The sequence below is a fragment of the Odontesthes bonariensis genome, chromosome 17, assembly GCF_027942865.1.
Source record: "Odontesthes bonariensis isolate fOdoBon6 chromosome 17, fOdoBon6.hap1, whole genome shotgun sequence".
Taxonomy (NCBI): domain Eukaryota; kingdom Metazoa; phylum Chordata; class Actinopteri; order Atheriniformes; family Atherinopsidae; genus Odontesthes; species Odontesthes bonariensis.
The window spans coordinates 10,663,735-10,675,587 of record NC_134522.1 but is presented as its reverse complement, the minus strand read 5'-3'; the positions used below and the strand labels follow the sequence as shown (position 1 = coordinate 10,675,587).

General features: G+C 37.0%; 1 long non-coding RNA gene across 1 annotated transcript; it reads right to left on the bottom strand.

Annotated features, from left to right (window-relative positions):
- Positions 1 to 3,737: 3,737 nt before the first annotated feature.
- Positions 3,738 to 11,064, bottom strand: LOC142366600 (uncharacterized). Its single transcript, XR_012766852.1, has 2 exons — positions 10,635 to 11,064; positions 3,738 to 9,990 (listed from the first exon to the last, which is right to left on the bottom strand). It is a non-coding gene; the product is annotated as an uncharacterized LOC142366600 (long non-coding RNA).
- Between the last annotated feature and the right edge of the window lie 789 nt (positions 11,065 to 11,853).

Genomic DNA, 11,853 nt, shown 5'->3' with positions numbered 1-11,853 from the left:
ATACAAACACATATCCTAGCAAACTCACTGTTTCTGGATAGATGAGTCAGAAGCACCTGAGAAATGAGGAGTACCCTCACTCAGCATTTTTTCCTGAGGTGGTTTTGAGCAGATGACCGTAGAGGGCAAGGAATGTCTAATCGCTGTCTATTTTAATCATTTAGAGAAATACTACAAATCTCTTATAGTAAAATAAATAAAAAAGGATATTTCAATAACAAGATGAGTGTGGCTCTTATTATTCTACCCAACCTGTTAAGTGTCTTCACTGAATGCACAAAATCCAAGAGTCTTATTTGCTACCAAATGTGTATCTAGAAATAGCACAGAGTTACTAAAAGCATGTTCATGTGCCTCCTTTCGTGAGTTTTACTGGTCCAGTTAATTTTTTTTATCTCAATGAGTTAAAAGTGTTGTTATCTTTTTCAATGAAAATAACGCCACATAGAATTGTATGAATATTGTGCTCTTTAAAAGGTAGATTTACAAAAATTCAGTTTTGTTTAATACAACGATAAATATGAACACTGAAACAAACTCATCCATCCATCCATTTTCTATACCGCTGAATCCGTCGGTCGGGTCGCGGGGGGGCTGGAGCCTATCCCAGCGGTCAATGGGTGAGAGGCGGGGTACACCCTGGAAAGGCCGCCAGTCCATGAAACAAACTCATTTACAGAAATAATTCCTGTGAATCATTAAGAAATCCATTCCTAAACATAGCAAATGAACAGGGGACAGAATTTACTGTTCTTGCTTCATAAAAAGAGTTATGAGGAGGATGGAGGGGTGGTGGTGATTCATATTATTTTTTATTTGTTTTGTTTTGTTTGTGTGTGTGTGTGTGTGTGTGTGTGTGTGTGTGTGTGTGTGTGTGTGTGTGTGTGTGTGTGTGTGAGAGAGAGAGAGAGAGTGTGTCATTTAAGACCATATATGGTCACAGGGAGACATATTGCCTTTTATTCCAGCCTTTATATTTTACTGGATGCAGTAAAACAAAATGCAAAAACATATCAATGTGTGTTAAAAAAACACCTGTGTCATTGATTTATAATTTTATTCATATATCCCAGAAGCTTTTTGTTTCCATTTTCATTTTAGTTTTTCTTTTTTTCTGAATTATATTTACAAATTATTCATTTAATATCTTTATTGTAACCAGTTACAAGGAGAAGATTCCCCAAAAATAACAAAATGAGTAACACTGAAAACATTAGAAATCACTAATTAATTATACAAATTTATTTTTTTTTTAAATGTGATTTTTTTTTTTAATTTTTAAGCATTTTTAAATGAGCCACTGGCACTCAGTTTCTGTGTACGTTGATTATACATTTGGTATTATTTTTGGACAGTTTTGTGTTACATTTAGATTCAGTGATGTTTTCAGTCATTCTTAACTTTTATTTTGCAATATATCACTTTGACTTATCTGATACTTTTTATCCTAAACACCTTATAAGTTCGGAATATGTTGTTGGAAATGCGTAGTGCCTGTCATGCTAGTGGAATGTCAACATGTAAACTTAGGAAGTTGAGGAATGAACCAGCAACCTTCTAAATGAAGGACAGCCACTCTACTTCCTAATCTAGTTGTTTTATAGCTAAACTACATTTTGTGGTGTGAATCAATGAGGCAATACATACTCTTTGACTTGAAATCAGTCAGCAAAAATGTTCTGCAAACTTAATTAAAAAATATTTTGAGGCTTCAACTGTCAGCAGACTGACTTGTTAAAAATGTTTCCTTTTAATACTGTGCTGCATTATTGTTACACTTATGAATTCTTCTTTTATTATTTGATCCAGTCTGAGCATGAAGGACACTTGATACGCCTGACAGCCTGTTAGAGACACTTTATGAGATCTTTTATCACTCTCTTTTCAGAGTTAAGGAAAAAATTTGTTCATTAGGTTTGGTAATGAGAGGTGTAAGATTTATTATGTCCACATCCAGCAAATGGTGGAAATGTTTGAGAGGGAAAGAAAAATGAGTTCATAGAATAGAAGTAACACTGTTTTTTAAGATTCTACAATAAGCAGGTTAATTAGTGGCAGGTGAAGGGGTCAAGATTGGGTATAAAAGGGGCTTCAAACAAAGGCTTAGTATTTCCTAGCAGGGACGGGTTGGTACTCACCACTTTGCACCAAACTCCATCAGAGAATCACTGATCAATTAAAAAAAATATTTCTCAATGCAAAAATTGCAAATAACCTTGGACTTTCAATCTACAATGCATCATTTTGTTAAAAGGTTCAGGGAGTGTGTGGAAGTCTCACTGTGCTATGCCCAAGGACAGAAACCACTGTTGGATGCAGGTGACCTTTGAGCCTTCAGTCATCGCTGCATATGAAACCATGATCATTAGCCATGTTGGCCTCCATTTCACTGAAAACAGTCCGACGCTGTATTCAGAAAGGTAATCTGAAACTGTATCACAAAAGGAGGAAGCCACGTATCAGTCCTGTGCAGAAACATCAATGAGTTCTCTGGACATGACCACATCTCAGATGGACAGAAAGACAGTGGACATGTGTTCTGTGGTCAAATCAGTCCATGTTTCAGCAGCGATGCGAACATATATCTGGTTCTATGTCCCAGAGATGAGAAAGACCACCCAGGCTGTTTTAAGTGGAAGATGCACAAGTCAGCATCTCTGCTTGTGTAGGGGGGCTTCTGTGTCCATGGCAAGGAGGGCTTCATATGTTATAAGATATCAGTAATGAAGAGGTGTAAACTGGAACTTTAGTGAGACATATGCTAGCATCAAGGCGATGTCTTGTCCGAGGAGGTCAGTGGTTATTTAACAAGTCCTCTAATTTAAACATTTCTCTGTTAAGTATTGCCCCTATAGGTGGCAGAAAGAAAATACAACTCAAATGACTGTTTCCACATGAGAGCTGATGCCCTTTTCAAGTTTATTGTTTAAGAAGCCACAAAGTCCTCAGTCATCATAAGGAGGAAGGAGGGGCGCTTAGAGGCAAATGAACAAGGACTGCCACCTCAGAATCCCAACTGGGGCCTTACTCTGTGAAGTTTGCATGTTCTTCTTGTGCATGCGTGGGTTCTCTCCGGGTAATCTGGCTTCCTCCCACCATCCAACAAAATGCACGTTAGGTTAATTGGTCTCTTTAAATTGACCCTAGGAGTGAGCGTCCACGGCTATTTGTCTCATTTGTCTCTGTGTGGCCCTCTTATGGACTGGCTACCTGTCCAGGGTGTATCCTGCCTCTCACCCAATGGCAGTAGGGATAGACTCCAAAATGAACAAATAACATTATTGCATTGTAGAAAAACTTCAGAGCTTTACCAAAAAATGTGGTTATGTTATTTTGATAAGCAATAAGATATTTATAATGCAACAGGTTTTAGTAATGATCTCTGTTTTGAAGAAGACCACACTGTACATTTAGCATATGCATTTTCAACTGTCAGACATAGAAAAGTGCAGATGTGAATAATAATATACACAATGGCCACTGCCGTGTGAGTCTAGCCGCCGTGCACAACACTGGAACTCTCAAAGTCACTACCTTTACACGGGGGGGTTTGGTTAAAAGTACTTTTACAAATCTTGAAAGCAAATGTAAAGAAACCACATAAGGCCTCAGAATCTGGCACTTTTTTTATCGACCTTTCCGTTATTACTACCTTAAACTGTAACATGAATTAAAACATTTAACATAGGTAATATATTCCACATCAATAGTGCTCGAAAATATGAAACATGAAAGCATTCAATTTAAGCTTTTTAATTAGGTTACAGCAATAAATAGTTTGTCATGAGAAAGTGTATCAGGATATGATTCTTAGTAACTTCAACATGCAGATAATAATACATTATGTCCATTGAAAAAGTGGATTTTACAGTTACGGAACCTGCAGGTTATCTGAGTTTCTACTTTTAAAGGGCTGTGCATGTCTAATTATTTATTTGCATTTGTATCTGCAAAGCTGCAGTAAACTGAACACAACAATGACAAAAACAAAAGTTGTGAAGCTGTGCGTATGTGACTGACACTCAGGGAGGATTTCTGTGTTTTCCTGTTGACTGAGCAGCAGCAGCAGTCTCCATCCGAGTGGAGGAATCTTTTTATGGCTCCTGCACTTACAGAGGGAGGAGAGAAGAGGAACAGTCTGCAGCGTTTTAGCACACAATCTCATGATGGTTTCAGAGAAGAGGCCAGCCAAGCATTTCAAGTGGCAGAGCAGCGAGAGGGCAGCATTGTGGAGGAGAGCAGGTAGTGTAATGATCAGGTAGACAAGATGACATCAAGCGTCCTCAGAGACAGTCAGGCACAGAGAGCTGACATCCTCCCAGACAAAAAGAACCACTGAAACGGGACCAGACAAAATCAACAAACAAGAGAGGCTTTAGCTTTGAGTCTGGAAGACTTCTATCACTTTAGAGCAGCGCAAAGTCACACACTCAGAGCAACACATGCAGAAACAGAGACGAATAAACTTAACCTGTAGATGTGTAACAAATCGCCAGATTCTGCATTTCTGTTAATATGTTAATAACATGTTTATAATTAAAACATCCTTCTTTATATGTCCCTGTGAGACATTAAATAATATAATTATAGACTTATTTTGCCATTTCAAATAACATAATAGATCATTCTTGAATATAAGTATATTGATGGGCCGTGCACGTTTTCAGATTTATTTCAGATTTATTTTTTGGCTTTGCCGTTATTTCAGTTGCCAATCATATATTGCTGATTTTGCTATAAATGTGAAATTTCCTGTATCATAAACATGATCTAAGATGCAGACTATATCATTTTTCTATTTTACAACACTTATGGTAAAAACAGAGACAGAAAAACGGCATGCATGATTTTCTTAGTAAGTCTAAATCTTCAATGAGGTTTTAAAATGAATAACAACATTTTTGAGAACCTTCACATCAAATCTAACTTTTTGAGAAAAACAAAAATGGTGCTTGTAAAAAAACTTGTTTTTTCGCTGTCCATATTTTCATTATTTGTCTGGTTTTATAATACATACAGCATCATTTTCACCAGGCGTGACAACTGACATGTAGTAGTCATCTTCTTTATAAGAAGTAGTAGCTTAAGAAAGTACATCAGTGCAGAAAAGATAAAGATATTCAAAATTTTTGTAAGGTGAAAATGCATGTATCATCCATTTATTAGTAGGTTGGAAACAAAAATTAAACTAAAAATTTATTTTTCACGGGTGACATATCAGTTTGATGTTTTCCTGTAATTTCAGCCGGATCATTCAGTTTAATTGTAGACATTTGGCTTTCTACGTGGACATAATATGCTTCTTTTCATTCAATGATCATGTGAAAAGCTATAGTCAGTGTCGTTGCCGCTGTTGCTTTTGAGGCATTGGACATTTTCCTGCTGTAGTTCCTCAGATGGCCACTGAAACATTTTTGTAACATTTGAAGATATTTTTGTATCACCTACTGTTACAACAATTCAGCCTGGTACTTTAACTGTTTTACACCAGACTACTGCTTTAACTATGACATTAACCAACAATTGTAATAGCAATTTCTACATTTGTTTTGGATAATTTTCATGATAACACGTCCTTGCTTATAACTGCACCTTATAACTAGCTTCGTGTTGATTAAAGAAACAAAGCCTGGTGACTATTGGAGCGCTCACTTCAATGAAAGGTGTTTCATTCTGTTTTACTCCGCAAAGTCAACACAGAAAAATCAAACATCCCTCTGGTTCAAAACACCTAAAGCAAAATATTCTGCATATATTAGAAATCCTTATCGCTGTATAAGGATACACAGTGTCAAATATTTTTCCATTTTCACAGAACAAATTTGAGCGGAGAATTATTGAACTTTTAAACAATGTTATTCATTTTTGTTTGCTTGCTTGAAAAACAGTTGCTTAATGGTTTGAAAAAAAAAACATTTAGAGTCTATAGTTACAATGCCATAAACTCCCCATAAATATTATAGCATTTTTTGTTGATAGAGGCTATTATACATTCAGTCCATACAAGACAAAAAAAAATATATCAAATTAAGTGGGAAAATGTATCATATAACTGATGCTACAAAATATTTGTAAAGGGCTTTCTGTTGAAAATGTGGTAAGAATACATAGGCCTACACAGTGCAACAATTTTATCATCAACAGTACAAAAGTAATTCTGCAAAAAGATTTCATTAACAACATGAACATCAATCTTTGGTTACTCATAACAATATGTCTCTGTTGCTGTGCAGGCGTCATTCTGCTTTAAGAGGATTCAGTTTGAGTGGGACTCCCTTTCAGCATGTTGTAGTTGATTTAAGCAGCATTCAGTTTCTAGAAAGAAAACGAGCAGAAATTAAATTTGTAATCCTTTCACGGCCCGCAGTGCAAATGGGATTTGACTTCATATTTCAAATTGCTGCACATAATCCATTCTCACATCAGCTAGGATCAATACATTCAGCATTTGAAGTAGTTTTGTGATGTGTTTATGTGGAGTCATCTAAATAATGTTAGCCCATCGGATGGCCTTCTGGATAAAAGCAGCACAGAGTGGGGACAAACACGCGGGTAAAAATACTGCACTGACGTGCAGCTTCTGCTCACATTTCCATTGTTGAGTAGTGGAGCCATTTACAAAGTTTCTGTCTCCACATGCAGCACTCAAAGTGCTTTGAAACTTTTGATTAGAAGCTGCATCTTCTGACTGTTATCATGAAAACAAGCGGAATAAATGGCTTCCTGACTGAAACGGACATCAGAAAACACTGACACCAATTGCAGCTATTTGCATACACTTCAGACATGTTTTATTCAGCCGTGTTTCATTATTACTTATTTTGCTACACATTGAATCATTTAGAGGCAGAACAGTGCCAGGCTGTACTTCTTCCACTGCATCAAAACAGTTTCTGTCCTGACAGAATAATGAAATGAAATTGAAAAGGGTTACACAATTCTTGGAAACCCCTTGAAATGTTTGACAAATTCAAAAGGTGTTTAAATAATTTTACAATTACATTAATTATCACCTGTAGTAGCTATAACTCTACACATACATTGTTTCATTAAAACAACTTTGTGCACTAAGCTTCATGAGACACACATTTAGTTGAAACACTGAAATTTAAATTTTCACATGATATTATCGACTGACACAAGAAAGATCTGTTAATATATCCAAGACACCTCCCAGAATCGGAGGACTGTTTTCTAAAGTGAATTGAACCAAACATCATCAGATAAAGATGTAAAAAAAAACTTCAAATAGATCCATGTGTCTACAAATGTAAAACTTAATTTCAGAACATCAGATAAACTTTCTGTATCACAATAAATGAATGCACTGATGGGCAAACGGGCACAAGAGAAAGATTGGCAGATGCATTTTGCCATATGAGTAGCTGGGCGACAAAGCTAGAGCGAGCCATGGTTGAGTCACAACTATACTCTCTAACAGCTTTGTTTACCTGCCCTTAATGCTGCCACAATTAATGCAGCAGAGAAGTGGACGAACCAGGTACCCTTGGAACCAAGCACCCAGTCCAAGTACACTATCTGCTTTGTTCTGCCATGCATTTGGTAATCTGCATTGATCTGCTGCTACGCACATTTTTAAACTGTTGTTACAAAAGAGAGCAGCTATGCTGAAATGTTGCCACTCAAAAACAAAAGCGGAGGACACTGACACTCAGGGAAACTCGACGACCTAAAATTTCAGGAAGCCGAATTTTCAAAACTCAAACAAAACAGCAAATGATAGACAGAATTACAGAATGAATTTATTTGTTTCTGTGTGTGGAATTTGTTCATTTATTTGAAGCGTTGTTATAACGTGACCTGCAAAGATAATATTAAAACACAGAACTTTCCTCAACTTCCAAAAAAGGGATTTGAGTTTTAGTTTAATCACACTTCATAGAGAATTAGATCTGCTTTAGGCCATGTGTCTTAAGATATTGATCAGCGTCTGTTTGAATTGAAATCAAGGCCAGCATGCTGAAATTTGACATAACAACAAAATCTCATATTACTGATGATTTTCACTTCTTTGTCAATGGCTTTACAGAGACAGCTGATCAGTTTGTAGCATAGTGCTCTAATCTTTTGCAAAACAAGAACAAATGAGAGCAACTTTTCATTTGTGAAGGGTGCATAATTATGAATGTGAAGATAGTGTTTTTTTAAATGAAAAATGGCCACTTTCCATTCATCGCTGATGTTTTCAAAGTTCATGAAATTTTTTTGATATCTTATTCTAACTATAGTGTGACATTTTTTTGTGTTTCTCTGATGTTTTGTTGCCTTTGCTTTCAGTGGCTTCAAAACTAAAATATATTTTTTTCTTTTATGTCACACAGAAAGAAATGACACACAGCCTGATTCAAGTTTCTTCCAGTTATTCAAAAGTCAGTTTCTTTGGCAGCAAAACTAAATAATTCTCACAGAAAATAAAAATCCTTCTTTTTTCACAGGTTTCTTCCTTACCTGTTGGAGAGTTTCCGATGTCTTGTCCATATAGCCTTAACTCGACTCAGGAACTACTGTACTGTGAAGAAAATCTTCAACACTCTAATCCTATTACAATATGTTGAATTCTTCTGCTCTCCATTTTTCCCAGCCGCCAGATTATGGCCAGCATCCCATTAAAGCCCATATTCTGTTTTTTGGCATCCTATTAGCATCATTTCGTCCATCAAGCGACATTAATTGTGAATGAATGCAAACTCCTGCAGAAGAATACGGTCTTCAAGAGGTCTGTCACATACTTTCTCCACTTGGGAGGACCTTTAACCTACTTAGCTGAGGAACCGCACCGTTTCAAGTAGTGCAGCTGAAAGATATGCACCTGCCCGCTTTTTACTCTCACACTGCGCGGCAATTTAAGAGGAGAGAAAGTTTTTGATCTAAATGGTACTACACTGACTGCAGGTGTGGAATTTCCTCACGAATTGAGCCTCCAGGCCGGCTACAATGCGAATGCGAATGAAATTCCAAGTTTGGAACGAAGAAAATAATCGATTTGTGGTGTTTGTTGGTTTCAGCGTCAACATATTTGACTTTCTTTTTCTGCGCCACCGAACAAACAGGCTTAATTTGATGTCATCGATAAGAACACCCCAATGAATACAGCCGTGCTATGAAATAAAAGATGTGGACAGCCAAAGAGATATTTGCCATCCATTTTCATCCGTCATCTGTATTTAATCCATCAAATGGATTATCTTTTGAGATTTTTTTTTTCATTGTTTTTTCTTTTGCACAACTTTAAATAAATAGTAATACAAGGAACTCACACCGCATTGGTTTATATTTTTCAAATGTTATACAAAATTTTGTTGCCTTAAATCTTAAGTTAAAAATTTCCGCCTTAACGTAAAAGTTTTAGTGCGTAATCACACTTTTCTGAACCTCGCCACCTTAAAAGTAATTGTTTTTAAGTTGGGCTTTTTCCATGGAACTACGGTATAATATGTTTCATTTTCTTTACACTAGTGGCTGATAACAGATAAATAATTTGACATTTCAGTGCACCGAGAAGCCAAATATAAAGAAAAAAGTATAGCCGTGCGTAAATTACGCATGGACATTCCAACCTGGATAGATCTACGCCTTAGCTCAGACATATTTTATGAACTCAGCGCCTATTTACACTCGTACAAAGTCGTCCTAAATGTAGAAGAAGAAAAAAAGAAATTGTAGAAAACTAGAAACCCCTGTCATTATTGGGTGTTTGTTGAATCTTTCAGAGACTAAATAACTTAAAAGTTAAACTGGATGTTCTACGGGTTGCATGGCTGAATAAATCCTCGTGTTTTCTGCACTTTGTCCTCGGCCGGTCTGTGATTGAGTTGGCAGGTCAGGACCCTGGCCCTTCAGCCATCTCTCCACATCTCTCAGGGTATTGAACTCGCATCGACGGGATGGAGAAAAGCACTTCAGCAACCAGGCGCCTGAGTCCATCTGCTGTGCTGAGCTGAGGGGGTGATGATATCGGAAAAAGGTTGTCTGCGGGAAATAAACCAACTACATAAATTGGTTGTTTTTAGGTTATGGTTTAACAACACCTAAATGGTCCGATTAAAGCTTGAATGTATTGAAAATTGAACCGAATGTCCCTTTGGAAAATCCCCGCCGTTTATTTGGACACGGCGATTTTACACTATAGTAACGTCCACCATGAATGCACTTATTATACAAGATCTGCTAAAGAAAATAATGGCAAGCACTCTTGGTATATGCATCTTTTTATAGAGCAATACGACACTTAGTTGTAATTTTCTCAAAAGATACATTCTGTGCGCAATTAAGCATGTGGAATGTTATCCGAGGTAAGGCTGCCAAAGTCAATAAGTCGAAGGATAATTTTGAAACAGAAGCTTATACTCCGTGTCCAACAGAGGGATACAAACGTTCTTTGCAATGCTTCCACCAGGTTTCGTTGTCCTTTGGGTCATTTAAATAACCCTGACCAAAGGCTAGGCTTATTCAAATGAATGTAATGATATTCATCAGAATGAACATGGCACACTTTATTGTCGAGTAAGCGTGCAGCAACTAACTCGATTCGACAAATATTAATATCAACAGCTGTTTAAAAAAAAATATTTCAAACTATTTTCTATATAAAAGTCTGAGATTAGTTAACTAACCTTGGTTTGGCCTTCTTCCCTTTTCCACGACACGTTCGTTTATCCGGCTCCCGCTGATTTGGTCATTTCATATTCACTGGTTGCAAAAGTTAACTTAGATTATAAACAATACCACAGTGAGCTATAAGCTCTGAAAAGTGCTGCATGCAGTCAGCTTGCCCCAGATTTTTATGGGATCCTAATGTGGAGGGTTTTTGGACTAGGGTCCTGCTCTCTGACTCAGTAATCCACAAGGTTGAGAGGTTTGCTCATTTACATAATGTTAGAGGTCTGGGCCGAGGCCTACCTTTCTTTTCTACTTGAAACACCATGCTGCCGTTAGCTAAAGAGTGGAAAAGGCGCACAGACGTCTGGACAAGTGTGGGAATATCTGCAGATTGGAAATATTTCTTTAAAAAAAAAAAAGAAAAGTGGTTGTGGTGATGGGGGGACTGGCGAATTAACTCAACTGTTTTTCTTTGATTGAAGGGAGCCAACACCTGTAAAATGTCAAACACATAGCATTGGGATTCCTGTCGTTCTGCCCTCGTTGTATTTTGGACAATTCCAGATGATTATGGAAAAGCGGACTTTTCCTGAGCAGCAATAATGTCCAACCACTTCACGTTAAATCCGTTGCGCTATCCGGACACCTGGAGGAATAAAACAAGGAAAGACAGAATAAGGAAGAGATGATGTGGCTGAAACATGGGATTTATTACATCCAGGGTATCAACTTAACCGGAGATTGATGTTCTTGTTGTGTCGTTATAATTGATGACTGACCATGTCACATCTTCATTTGCTCAATTAGGGTAGGTAGCTACTTGCTTCCATGCCATAGTAAATTACATTAGTGGCTTTAAGCAGACGAGTGCTTTCTTTCTGCAATAAAGAAACCGAAAATCATCACTGAAATAACTACAGAACACCAGTCCCCTCTTGTTATGTATGTTGTTTTATGATAAGAAAAAATATATTTTTGAAAAAAAAAGGATCAAATATCTACATAATTTTGATTGTGTGCATTAATTCACAGAAAGATCAAACTATTTTATCTAATACAGGTTCAGAAATGTTTTAGATTGAAATCACCAGATTGGAATGAAAATATCTATTAACTGTTGTTCATTATTGTGTGGCTCTTTTCTCTTTTGACCCCCTTGTTGTGTCGCTCTTTCTCTTATTCTTCCCCTGGCGCCAGTCAGTTTGCACAGAGATTACAACGTCGGGTCAAGAC